The sequence below is a fragment of the Condylura cristata genome, unplaced genomic scaffold (assembly GCF_000260355.1).
Source record: "Condylura cristata isolate star-nosed mole 26May11 unplaced genomic scaffold, ConCri1.0 scaffold00019, whole genome shotgun sequence".
Lineage (NCBI taxonomy): Eukaryota > Metazoa > Chordata > Mammalia > Eulipotyphla > Talpidae > Condylura > Condylura cristata.
This window is the reverse complement of record NW_004567120.1, coordinates 11135922-11148596: the sequence shown is the minus strand read 5'-3', so window position 1 is coordinate 11148596 and position 12675 is coordinate 11135922.

The window sequence follows — 12675 nt, the reverse complement described above, 5'->3', positions numbered from 1 at the left end:
AGTTTCCACCATTTTTTTTAAATAAATAAAGCAAACTTACACTTGTAAATGAAGGACTGAATTGTGATTTCACATTATTTTTGTTGAAAAAAATTATGCTACCTATTACTTGTCTTCTCATTTCATTGGGTTCCAAATTGATCATTATCAACAACTTCACATGCTCTGTTAGCTGTTCATTGCAGGTATTCAATAGTGAATTTCCTAATTTGTTGCTCTCTGGAGTCATGCTTATTTCTCCAAACGGCCCTACACTTTCTGAAGGCCCTGGTTACTCAACAGCTACCAAAATATTTGTCCCCTTCTTGTATACTTCATATTCTTATCTTTTAGAGTTTATTCTAAAGGATAACCTCTTGATCTTAACCTGTGCCATTAACAAAATGTCTTCTAAGCTTTCAAGTGAGGTTTAGCTTTAAAGCTTTCCATTTTTCTCTTTATTTAACAGGATTCAGTTCTTTTTTTATAAGTTTCAAATATATATTCAATGTTTTTATTTTTACATGGAAGAACTGGGATGCAGGAAAGAGAGGCAGAAAGTGAGAAGATTCACCAGAGACAGTGTGCGGAACAGACAGGAATATCTAGGTCTGCTGCACCATGTGGGTCAGATCCCTGGCTGGGGATTGAACCTAACCTTAGCGGTGGTAGCATGATAGCATTAAGACTTAACCCATAGGCCACCAGGGAACCTAAGTTCTTTCATTTTTATTTTATATTTGTTTCTGAAGATCAGCTCTTTATTCTGCCAGCATTCTTTGTAATCTTTTCTTCATTCACCTCAACCTCACACCAAAGTAAAGCTTTCAAAATTCTTTGAGTCATAAAGAATGATTCTTTTATTATCTGGTGTAAAAAAGGTATTTCTAGCTATGATATGAAATGCAGAAGCCATAGAAGAAACTATTGACCCACAGTGTTGACTTATTAAAGCTAAAAAGAATTCATGTCAAAACCTCAGAAACAAAAATAAATGACAAACTTTCAAATGGTTTTGCACAATTTGTATTCACAATGGGCCACACTTCTTAATATGTAGAGAGTATTTACACATCAATTACAAAATAGCAGTGATCAATAAATAATGTGAGAAGTATGCAGATAGACATTCCATTGAAAAGGCTCTTAAATACAGGAAAAATGTTTAATCCCATTCCTATTTGTAATGAGATATAATTTTTACTTTTTTGACATATCTGTAAACAAATTTGGTAACATACTACTGCTGGGATAGAATTGATTTAATATATATGATAGACAATCTATCAAAAGCACAATGTGTATAACTTTTAACCTAGCTATATATCTATATATATATTTTTTTAAAGATTTATTTATTTGCGCATACAGAACTGGGGTACAGGCCAGAGGCTCAGGGGCGGTGAGAGGCTTCACCAGAGACAGAGCGGGGAGCAGAACAGGCAGATCTACGAAGTACACTGCTGAGGGGAGCAGCGGGCGGGTCAGGAGAGGTCTGCCTCGCCATGTGGTCACCTCCGGGGCAGGCGGGAATCGAACTCATGCGGAGGTGGCTTTGGTTTCTCAGTGCTGTGCTTTAACCCGCTGTGCCACCAGGGAGGGCCCCGCTATATATATATATATATATATTTTAAAGATTTTATTTATTTATTCGTACAGAACTGGGGTACAGGCCAGAGATGCGGAGGGTGAGAGGATTCAGAGACAGAGCGGGGAGCAGAACAGGCAGATCTACGAAGTACACTGCTGAGGGGAGCAGCGGGCGGGTCAAGAGAGGTCTGCCGCGTCATGTGGATCTCTTCTGGGGCAGGCAGGGATCGAACTCATGCGGAAGGGGCTTTAGCTTCTTAGTGCAGTGCTTAACCCGCTGCGCCACCAGGGAGGGCCCTTAGCTATATTTTTAATAAAAACTACATCATCACATGTTCAAAATGACACATATGAAATATTATCATTGTGGCAATGTGTGTAGAAGAAAATGATTGGAGAAAACCTAAATTTCCGTTGGTAGGGGACTAGTTAAATAATGTACAATATATTGATAAAATTTATACCATGAATCTGTAACTTTTTAAAAACCACTTTGAGGTGTGAGAGAAGAAAATATTGACAAATGAAATTGTGCATCTATATTGTATTCAACTTGATGAGTTTGGAGTTAAGCAGACACCCATGATCTATAACCACAATCTATGCCATAAATGTATTCATCACCTCTGAATGTTTTATTCCACACTCTTTATTTATACTTATTTATTTACTTATTTGTTAGTTTGGGAAAAAATATTTAAAGCAGTCTTAGTTTCACAGCAAAATTAAATGGAAGGTACAGAGATTTCCCATCTATCACTGTACTTTCTTCTGCTTCATCAAGTTTGGTATTATGACTGTATTGATTTTTTTAAAAGACTTTATTTATTTATGCATACAGAACTAGAGTACAGGCCCGAGGAGCAGGGGCTGTGAGAAAATTCACCAGAAACAGAGTGGGGTGGGGGAACAGGCAGATTGACTAAGGCCACTGCTGAGGGGAGCAGCGGGCGGGTCAGGAGAGGTCTACTGCGCTATGTGGGTCACCTCCAGGGCCGGGTATCAAAGTGGCGATGGCCAGCTTTGCAGTACTGCGCTCCAAACCGCTGTGCCACCAGGGAGGGCCTGTGTTGGTATTTTTATTTCAGTTTTTATGTTCTGCAGCTCTAGAATTTGTTCACTTTTACTCCATGGTTTCTATCTCTTTGTTGGACTTGTCAAATTTTTATCTACTTTCTTTATTTCATTTGTCTACATAGTATTCTCTAGTAGCTTATTTAAGATGATTACTTGAATTCTTTGTCATTCAGTGCATAGATTTTTATTCATTCAAAGCTTTTTTTTTTTTCCCTCTGAGCTTTATTTTCTTCTTTATTAACGTGTTCCCCCTGCTTCTTTGATTTCTGTATCTTGGCACTGATGTCTACTAGGTGAAAACATTACCTTTTCTAGGATTTACAGACTAGCGAAGGTAGGGAAAACCTTTCACCAGTCAGTTCATTCAGAGATGCTGGATATGTCTGCTGTGGTGATTTGTGGATACATAGCCAGTGTCTGTGCTGGTGTTGATACCTGTGCACTGGCTGTTGAAAGAGGGTCCCTACCCCTTTTCTTTGTCCTTAGCTACCCTTAGGTGATCTGTGTTATAAATGGGCATGACAGAAGCAGGACTCTGATGTAACACTATGAAAAGTTGCAGAAGTCAGGTACTTTGTCCTCTATGCCATGGAAGAACTTGTGGACTGAGGCAATTTGTCTTGGCACTGTGTTGTGCCAACTTGAGATGAGGAGTGACTTTGATCTAGTGAAATTGTTCTTCTTATATGTCTCAGTATCCATTTTGTCATTTCTGTGCCCTAATGAGATGCTATAACCTTTCATTCTGAGAGTCCTCCTGAAAGTATTTTCATCCATTAATGGCTTTTTCTGTGGAGAGACAAGTGCTGGAAACTCCTACTCTGTGATTTCTTCCTAAAATCCTCCTGTGACATTTTTAAAGGATGAAATAACTCTTTAGGTACTTCTATGGAAATATTTGCAATACATATTGCTAAATAAAAAAAAATCAACATGTAAAACAATAATCTAGCATTAGGGTAGAAGAGTGAGGGGGAAATAATATGGGTTTCTGTTGGAATGTGCATGTTCAACAAACTCTTTAAGGAAAAAAGAATAATAGGGACACTCATTTGGGAGTATTTCAACTGTAGATAAGAGAGGAGGATTAAGTGAAGACATTTTTACTTTTTACTGTTCAAACAATGTGTGTCTATTATGAGTTTATTTAACCCAATTGACAATTTTATAATTGCATCATGTATAAGTTAATACCTAAAATGCCTTGATAATACAGAAATAGTGAGATTAAAATGTTTTATGATTTAAGAATAAAGTCTGTGCTTCCAATTTGAAAAATTTATCATATATCAGGATTTCACTGTTTCTAGCACTGTTAATTACCAAGCATGTCAATTTCTGTGGGACTTAATTCTTTGAACAATAAAAGTTACCTTAATATATTCAAACTATTTTGAAAGGATTAATTGATTAGGAGCTATTGATTATTTCAGAACCAGCATTTTCATGTTATTAGAAAAGAGAAGCAGCAAATTGAATGCTGTATGATTTTAAATACAGATCATAAAGATTTTTCCAGTTATGTTTTGTGTTTTTAAGCTATAAAAAGAGATTAAAACATTAAACAGAACCTAAATGCAATATGACTTATTTAACACAAGCTCAGATTGGAACAGAAACCAGATTTGCTGTTTTTTAATTAAATTTTTTATTGCAATAACTTTGGAAGTAAAGAATTTTCTATTTAAAAAAAACTTAAAAATATTATGTTGGTTCTTATTTGATTGGCAAATGGTGGAATTGACACAAGAAATAACCTTGTTCTTTAGTAAGGCACATGTGTCTCTCATGTGTGTACATGAACACATGTAGGTTCTTGTTTTGTTTTTTAATATAAGTAGAAATTTCTTCACAATTTGATTATAGTACAATTAATTATTGACATTAATTACTGACAACCTTATGTTTGTATCTTTTTTTTTTTTCAAGAAAAGCAAAGCTTGATGATATATATTCTAGTTGTTGTTATTCTACAATCCAGTATCTCGCTCTTATTTCTATACTGGGTATTAATATTTCTGTTTCTATTGAAGTACCAGGAATGGCAACACGAAATAAAACTCACTTTTCCTCTCATATATTTAATCCCTGAATAGGTGAGATATTGAATACCGCCCTCCCCTGTTTTAAGGCATTCAGGTTAGTAACATGCAGACTAAGAGATCTCTTCTGGTGAAATATATCCTAGGAAAATATTGGTGTTTCATGTCCTGTGGAGAAGATGTTCAAAGTTGGTCTGATGGGAGTCCAACATTTCACAGCAAGGCTTGTGGAGTTTTGGAGATTAGGCATTTAAAACAGCATTAACATCGCCTTCTGCTTCTTTGTGAAATGAGAATTGTTACTTCTCATAGTAAACATAAAATAGTAGCATTGAACACTGCTTATAAGTCCATGTTTCATACTTGATTTGCCTGTTGTTTCCGTAAGGTATCTCATCTTCCAGTTACATTGATTATATTACCAGATTATCTGATGATTAAGGCCATTAAGAATCCACTCTTGAGTAGTCAACATAACAATGTTTAGTTGCCTTGCAGTAACAATTAGGGAACAAAGCAATTTACCATAATTAGGTGCTATCTGGAAAAAAGTATACCCATTAAGGGAAGTTAAAAAGACTTCTTTCTTATGGTTAGGAATGACCATTAACAATGATTTTTGTTCCTGAATTACAAAGAAGATTATTGCACTTTTAATTTGCTCATTATTACAAACACAGAAACAACAAATGGTTCTTGTTCAGAGTTTGCCCCGCATGGCTTGGGGAAGCTTCTTGACCTTTCTCTGTTCTTGTTTCTCACCATCAGTTGAAGTGATCACAGTCATACCACAAGTAGATACTAATGTGTAATTAATGGTTGCAAAGTGCTTTGAGATCCTGAGAAAGCAAGGCTCTATAAATAAAAATTCACAGTTTACATAAGATATTTTAATCAATTGTAAAGCCTTATTCAGACTGAAGACCCAAGTGAATGTCCTTCATTTCTTATTCTTAATCAGCTTTACCAAACAAGAACACTTTTTTTTATTTATTTCTCTTATCTGTAATATCATTCCAGTTCTTAGTGGAGCTTTCTGCTTCTGAGTCTGTAGTAGGATCATCATCTCCCTTTAGGTAGTGTTCAATTATCCAGGAGCCCTACCCAAGTGAGACAGGATTACTTACCTGAGTGATGGATTTTGTGTGTGTGTTTAAGAGATGCTACTCTAGAGAGAGCAGAATTTTTAAAATGTTAGATAGTACCTTGGTATCTTCTCTGTTATTGGTAGCTAGGGTTGGAGGGAAGAAATAGGCTACAGAATTATAACTAGGAACTTTCCACACTATCTTCCAGAGTCAGACAGAGGTGCTTAGTTACAATTTGGAAAACTGTAGTTATTGGGGGACCTGGTTAGTTTGGTGGACAGTTGCTTTAGAAGGACCAGATGTTAGGTAGTTCAGAGGGTGTCATCTCCTATGTGTCTCCAGTACCCCCCAAACCTGTAAGAATGACCTAGTAGAGATCAGGGTAGTGACTGAGGTACATAGCTTAGGTAGAAACTTAGTGAACCACATCAATGTGAAAGTGGAGGTTGAAGGGAAAGGTGAAAAGAAGTACAAATTAAAAAAGCAGGGGAGTTATTTCCTTGCAGAAATGTGTCTCAGACTTTTTAAAAGCATGAAGATGAATTCAAAGTACTTATTAAGTACTAAGCATTAAGAACTTTACAAGCTTTCTCACCTTTAATCTGCTCAATAAATTTATGAGTTAGATACTATCATTATCTCCATTTTATAGATGATGAAACTGAAGACTGTAGAAGTGAAATTACTTGCCCAAAGTCACACAGCTGAAAACTAACAGAGCTAAGGTTTGAATACACACAGTTTAGCTCGAGATTCCATGCAGTTAACTACTCTGTACTTAGGAGAAAACACAAAAGCCTTGGTGATCTTCAGGGTTACACTAGCGAACTCAGGAAGGCTGGTATAAAACCAAACTAAACTGAATTGTGATACTAAAATTGCTGATATATGCCTTCGATTGGAATTGGCTGAGGAGCTGGCAACAGGTTGAGTTTGCAATTAGTCATCAGTGATCAAGGAAGGAAAACAAAGAAGCAGGAGTAGGAGCAGTAACCGCCTCCAACTAGAATGTTGGGATTACTATTTGCTACGGTGCTGTCTTCTGTATAATCAGTGTCATCTTTAGCATCAAGATAGTTCTATGACTTGTGAGTTCTAGGCTTAAATCATATTCACAGCTCTATGCTATAATGTTAGTTTTTCTGACATTCTAAAAGGGACTAGAAGGGACAGTTGCATGCTACCCAACTCAACATATTTTGATTGCTTACTATGATCATGAATGCAAGCACTGCCTAATCCTTACTTTCTTTAGTTCATGATGCCACATGAAAGAATCCAAGTTTGCCTGGGAAAATTATATATATAAAATTTATACTTTCACCTGAAGCACTCGTGATGACTTGGCTAGATTTGTATGATCTTCCTGAAATATAATTTGCCATTTTTGTATCTCCCGAAAATAGTCAATGCCCTGGAATGAAGGACAGATATGTTTACATAAAAGCTACATTAGTTTTGCAACTGTATATATAAATTAAAACCTTAAACTATGGAGTTCCTAATGCCACTGTAATGTCTGAAAGTGATAAGAGCAAAGGAGAGTGGGAAGGCTTCATTGGGTTGGTGGTACAGTGCAGCAAATGGTAGAGAGCCAACATTTGCTGTATGCCTGCTCTATACTGCGCCGCATGCCAGATGATTTCCGTATACAGTATTTTCTTACAAACTGTGTGAGCCAATGTTATCATTCGCACTTTACAGATCAGAAAACTAAATCTCAGAGAGGTTAAATACTTTGTTTACTATCACTCTGTTGGTAAAAAAGTGGTCAAACCAGCATGTGAATTCAGACCTTTTGACTATGGAATGTAATGTATGATTGTTCCTCATGTGCCTTTTCTTCATTTTTTTTCCCTCTATTGATTTATTCTCAAAAGTACAACTCATGGAAATCAATTACTTAATTTGCAGCAGAATAGAATTTATTTTGAGGCAATTTTAACAATGTAAGTCATTTTAATATTAATAATGATAATAAGTTAATAGCAAAGCCACTAAGTAAGCGGCACTACATACCAGAAAGCATGTCAAGTCTCTCCATGGATTTTTTTTTCTTCTTTTACAGTAAACAGCACGAGGTAGATAATGGCAATGATCCCTATTAATGAAACAAGTTAGAAGGTTAAGTGACTTGTGTAGGTTCATACAGCTGCTGAGTGTCAAAACCAGGGCAAAATCTCAGATCTGTGTGACTTCAAAGCTCAAGTACTTTGCTGTTACTCTTCAGGCTTCTCTTCAGGCTTCTCTAAAATATCTTGAATTCACTTCATAAGTAAAAGTCTGAATTTCAAGTTTTCTCTGCAGTACTGTATTCTCTGAGGGCTTTTAACCTGTGCCCTGTTTGAATGAGAGATGATGCCTTCGTCTATAATTCGGCTCTGTTTGGTGACATAATAAAGCACCATGAGCTAAGTAGGTAGTTAATTTTCTTTGTTAGTGCTGAAGTATAATTTGGCCCTACTTTCAAGTTTTGGGATACCCAGCACTGAACTTACAAATTTGGGTCACCTAACACTTCTTTGCTGCTTGCATGAAATCTAGATTAGCTCTTTCAGGCATTGAATTGAGATGGGAGGGTGCTCCCGGTGATTTGTTTCATTTTTACATATCTCGGTGAGAAAAGTGTAAAAAATTAATATAGGGCTCTGAAGTAGGACAGAAGCTGCGAGAGGAGTTTGTCACAAGTTTATTAACATTACCGGGAAAAAGGGAAAAGGCCCTCATTAAACGACGCAAAGCTTCTACTGTCTTGCATAAGCGTAGTTTAAAGGTTCCCATTTCATGTGGCAATTCAAACAGCTTTTCTTTAAGTAGGCACAGCAGTACCTCCCCATGCAAAAGGCAGAAGCTCTAAAAGTTGGGCCGCTCTCTGCCCTTTCAAAACTTGAGGAGACTGAAAACCCATCACTTTATAAATTAAGAGCTGCTTCTTAGTATTCATGCTAGGGAGAGCAGAGGTGAAGAGGAAACCAGTGGGAATCTATTCCAGTCACCCATAAAACTGCAGGCAAGCTGAGGCTTTGGGAATAGAGTTTAGAATGTTTGGTCACTAGTTAATAAGTTCCCCAGATGAGAATAATTGATGCTGTGTTGGCCCTTACATATGTAAGAATTTCCTGTTCAAAGACCTGTGCCCTGAAAGACATAGATGAAATTAAAGGTTGCAAGCCTACTTAGCAAAACAAGCAGGGTGTGGGAACAGTCAATAATAGGCACAGGCAACTGTGGTACAGCTTTAGTCAGGCTGGGGCCCGGCTGCCTGCATGCTGTTCCCATCTACATATGGGACAGCACTTGGCAAAGCTGACATGGATTTGGAATTTAAAACTACATGGTGATTTCAGTATTTCATTTTCCTGTGAATCAATAAGGATGATTCAAAACCAAAGCAGATGGCCACGCAGCGACTGTGGAATATCAGCTACAGGCCAACCTTTTATTTTTCTTCAGAACATTACTTCTTACAACAACTTTAATTTCGAAGCATCTTAAATGCAGCAAAACACACTTCATTGAGAGAGTTTATAATATGCCTCTTTTTCTTATAACTGCCTTTAGGTTTCTCAAGAAGATCTAATGCCTCTCAGAACTCAAAAAGCCAGTAGACACACTCAAATGCTGGAGAATATGGAACAGCTTGATAATTATCAGAAATGGGCTGGGGGGGGGATTGCTGTAAGTGCACTTTGTTGCCTGCTCCCCCCCCCCCCTTTAAAACACCACAGGAAGAAACATGATGAAGACAGCTGTACACTAGAGAAAGAGTCTAGCAGGCCTGGCGGTCTCTGAAATACTGTTTTGGAAGAAGTTTATAAACCTACATGTAGCTCTTCCAGAACTACTAGTGTTGTGTGTGTGTTATTTTATACACTCCACCATCTCTTTTTAGGGACCTTTGTGTTTGTCTCCTGACTGTCTAATTGCTATCAAAGTGATTCTCTTTTGTTCTTTGCATTCATTATTTTAATTTTTGGGAAATAATTTTGTATTTATAGAAGAGTGTTAAAAATTGTAAAGAAAGTTCTTGTGCTCCCCCCCCCCCCAATTTTCCTCATGCTGGAATCTTAAAGAATCACAGTGCAGTTATTAAACTAAGAAATTAACGTTAGTACATTAGTGTTAACGGAAGAGTAGACTTTTCTGGGATTTTAATACTCCTAGGCCAATGTCCTTTTTCTCTGTAGAATGGAATTCAAGATTTCACGTTTTCTTTAGTCATTATGTCTTTATAGTTTCCTCTAATTTGTGGTTGTTCTGGTCTTTTTTGTTTATCATGATGTTGACATTTTTGAAGAGTACTGAGTAGGATAGTTTGCAAAATATTGGTTATTTTGGAATTTGGTTGATTTTTATTTATTTATTTGTTCATACAGAACTGGGGTACAGGCCAGAGATGCGGAGGGTGAGAAGATTCACCAGGGACAGAGCGGGGTGCAGAACAGGCAGAGTGATAAAGTACACTGCTGAGGGCAGCGGGCGGGTCAGGAGAGGTCTGTCGCGCCATGTGGTCTCCTCCAGGGCAGGCGGGGATCAAACTCATGCGGAAGTGGCTTAAGCTCTTAGTTCAGTGCTTTAACCCGCTGTGCCACCAGGGAGGGCCTGATTTTTTTTTTTTATGACTAAAATAGAGTTGTGGATTGTGAGGAAGAATAATACAAAGGTCATGTTTTTTTTCATTCATATCATATTATGTCAGGATGTACATAATATTAACTTGTCATTCAGGGTATTAACCATGATCAGATATCCTTTTTAAAAAAGTATATAATGTGTTGCTTGAGTAAGTGGCTAACTGATTGAACAAGCACAGAAATACTTCTCTTAATGCCTAACACATAGTAAATGTTCATTCATTCATTCAGTAGCAATTATTTATTGGACCAACCAATGTAACCAGTGTGTCAAGGCTGTTTATACATTCACCTACTCAGTAAATAAATGTATTTTTTAAAAAAATTACTTATTTATGCATACAGAACTGGGGTACAGACCAGAGGTGCAGGGGCAGTGAGAGGATTCACCAGAGACAGAGTAGGGAGCAGAACAGACCGACTGACGAAGTTCACTGCTGAGGGGAACAGCTCGAGGGTCAGGAGAGGTCTGCCACGCCATGTGGATCACCTCCTGGGCAGGGATCAAACTCATGCTAAAGTGGCTTTAGCTTCTTAGTGCTGTGCTTTAACCCACTGCACCACCGGGGAGAGCCCATAAGTGTATTTTCAATGGTAAGAATACCAATGATTTGTTTTTTAATTATATGATTTTATTGAAGTAACATTGGTTTATAACAGTGGATATGATTTATTTTTTGTTTGAACAAATCTTAGATTTATTATTATCTCAGCACTGACATCAATTAGATTGTTATAAGAAGACTAAGTATAGCTCAATATAAATTATGATTAGAAAAACAACTCAAAGAGATAATATAAAAAGAAATAGTGCGGAAACAACATTTAAGTGATCAGTTTGCAAGCAAGCAATATGTTTCAGAGATACTATAGGTTCATATATCTCTTCAAATGTCTGATACCACACCATGCATACCAACAAAGAACCAATAATATATTGGACCCCATCCCCCATTTGCTTCCCCCCTCCAAACTTCCCCCAAACTTTCCCCCTCCAAACCTCAGTTCTATAATCAGATTTCTAGGGTTTGTTTTGGTTGAGTTTTGTCTGTTCCTTTTTCCTTTCTTTATAGTCCACAGATGAGTGAAATTATATGGTGTATTTCTTTTTCCTGACTTATTTCATTTAGCATAATCCCCTCTAGCTCTATTCATGTTGTGGCAAATGGCAAGATTTCATCCTTTTTGTAGCTGAGTAGTATTCCACTGTGTATATATACCACATCATTGTTATCTACTCACCTGTTGTTGGGCACTAAGGTTGTTGGCTACTGAAAATAGTACTGCAAGGAGCATCAGAAGGCATTCGTCTTGAGCCAATGTGAATGGGAAATGTTAAATCAATTTTGATAAAGTTGATGTTTTCCAGCATTTTGTCACTTAGCAACTGTGTCAACTGAACTACTAATTTAATTTTCTAAGTTCTAGGTTCCACATATGTGAAATGGGAACAATGATAGTACTACTGCAAGAGTTTTCTGTGGAGATCAAATGAGATACAACGTATAAAGTGTTCACTGCCTGGTCTGTCCCTTTGTGACTATTCAATTATTAGTGATTATAATTTTTATCAAAAGTCCCCAAAGCAGTTAATTTGAACCTTTTTCCAGTCCTCATAAGATCTTGTCTTGTTCACTAGTGAAATCAATCAGATAAGTTACCTTACCAGTTGCAAACATCCATCCCTGTCAAAAGCACAACCTCTAATCAGTCATATAATAAATATTGAAAATAGTGTAGCTTCTTTTTATTGTGGCCATTGTTGTGAGTGGCATTATCATTACCTAGAAGAGCAAATGTATCCAAACTACTGGTACCTATAGAACCTTTCCATAGTAGTATGCAATTACTATAATTGTCTTGAGATTTTATCCACTTGCAAGTTTCATGTATCCTGTTAAAAACCACAGAATTCCTGGGTCAGAGATATGGTTTCATAAGCCCAATTACCACGAGGTAACGAGAGGCTTGGTGATAAATATACCATGCCATGGGCTGGTAATCGAAGAGGAATCCTGAGCATAGAGAAACCAAATATTTTCAAATTGGCAGTAAGTATATCTTACTTTCCATCCACAGAGAGACACTGGCTCTGTTTTGAAGACTGTTATCTATAAAAAGACCCTTGCAAAGATAGTCTGTAATGAAAGCAGTAAGTGTTACACTCAACGTAATTGTAAGAACACAAGATAACTACAAAGAACTGCTACAATGTGGAGGTAGCAAAAATCTGCCTTATCTTGTCTCTTCACTAAAATATATATA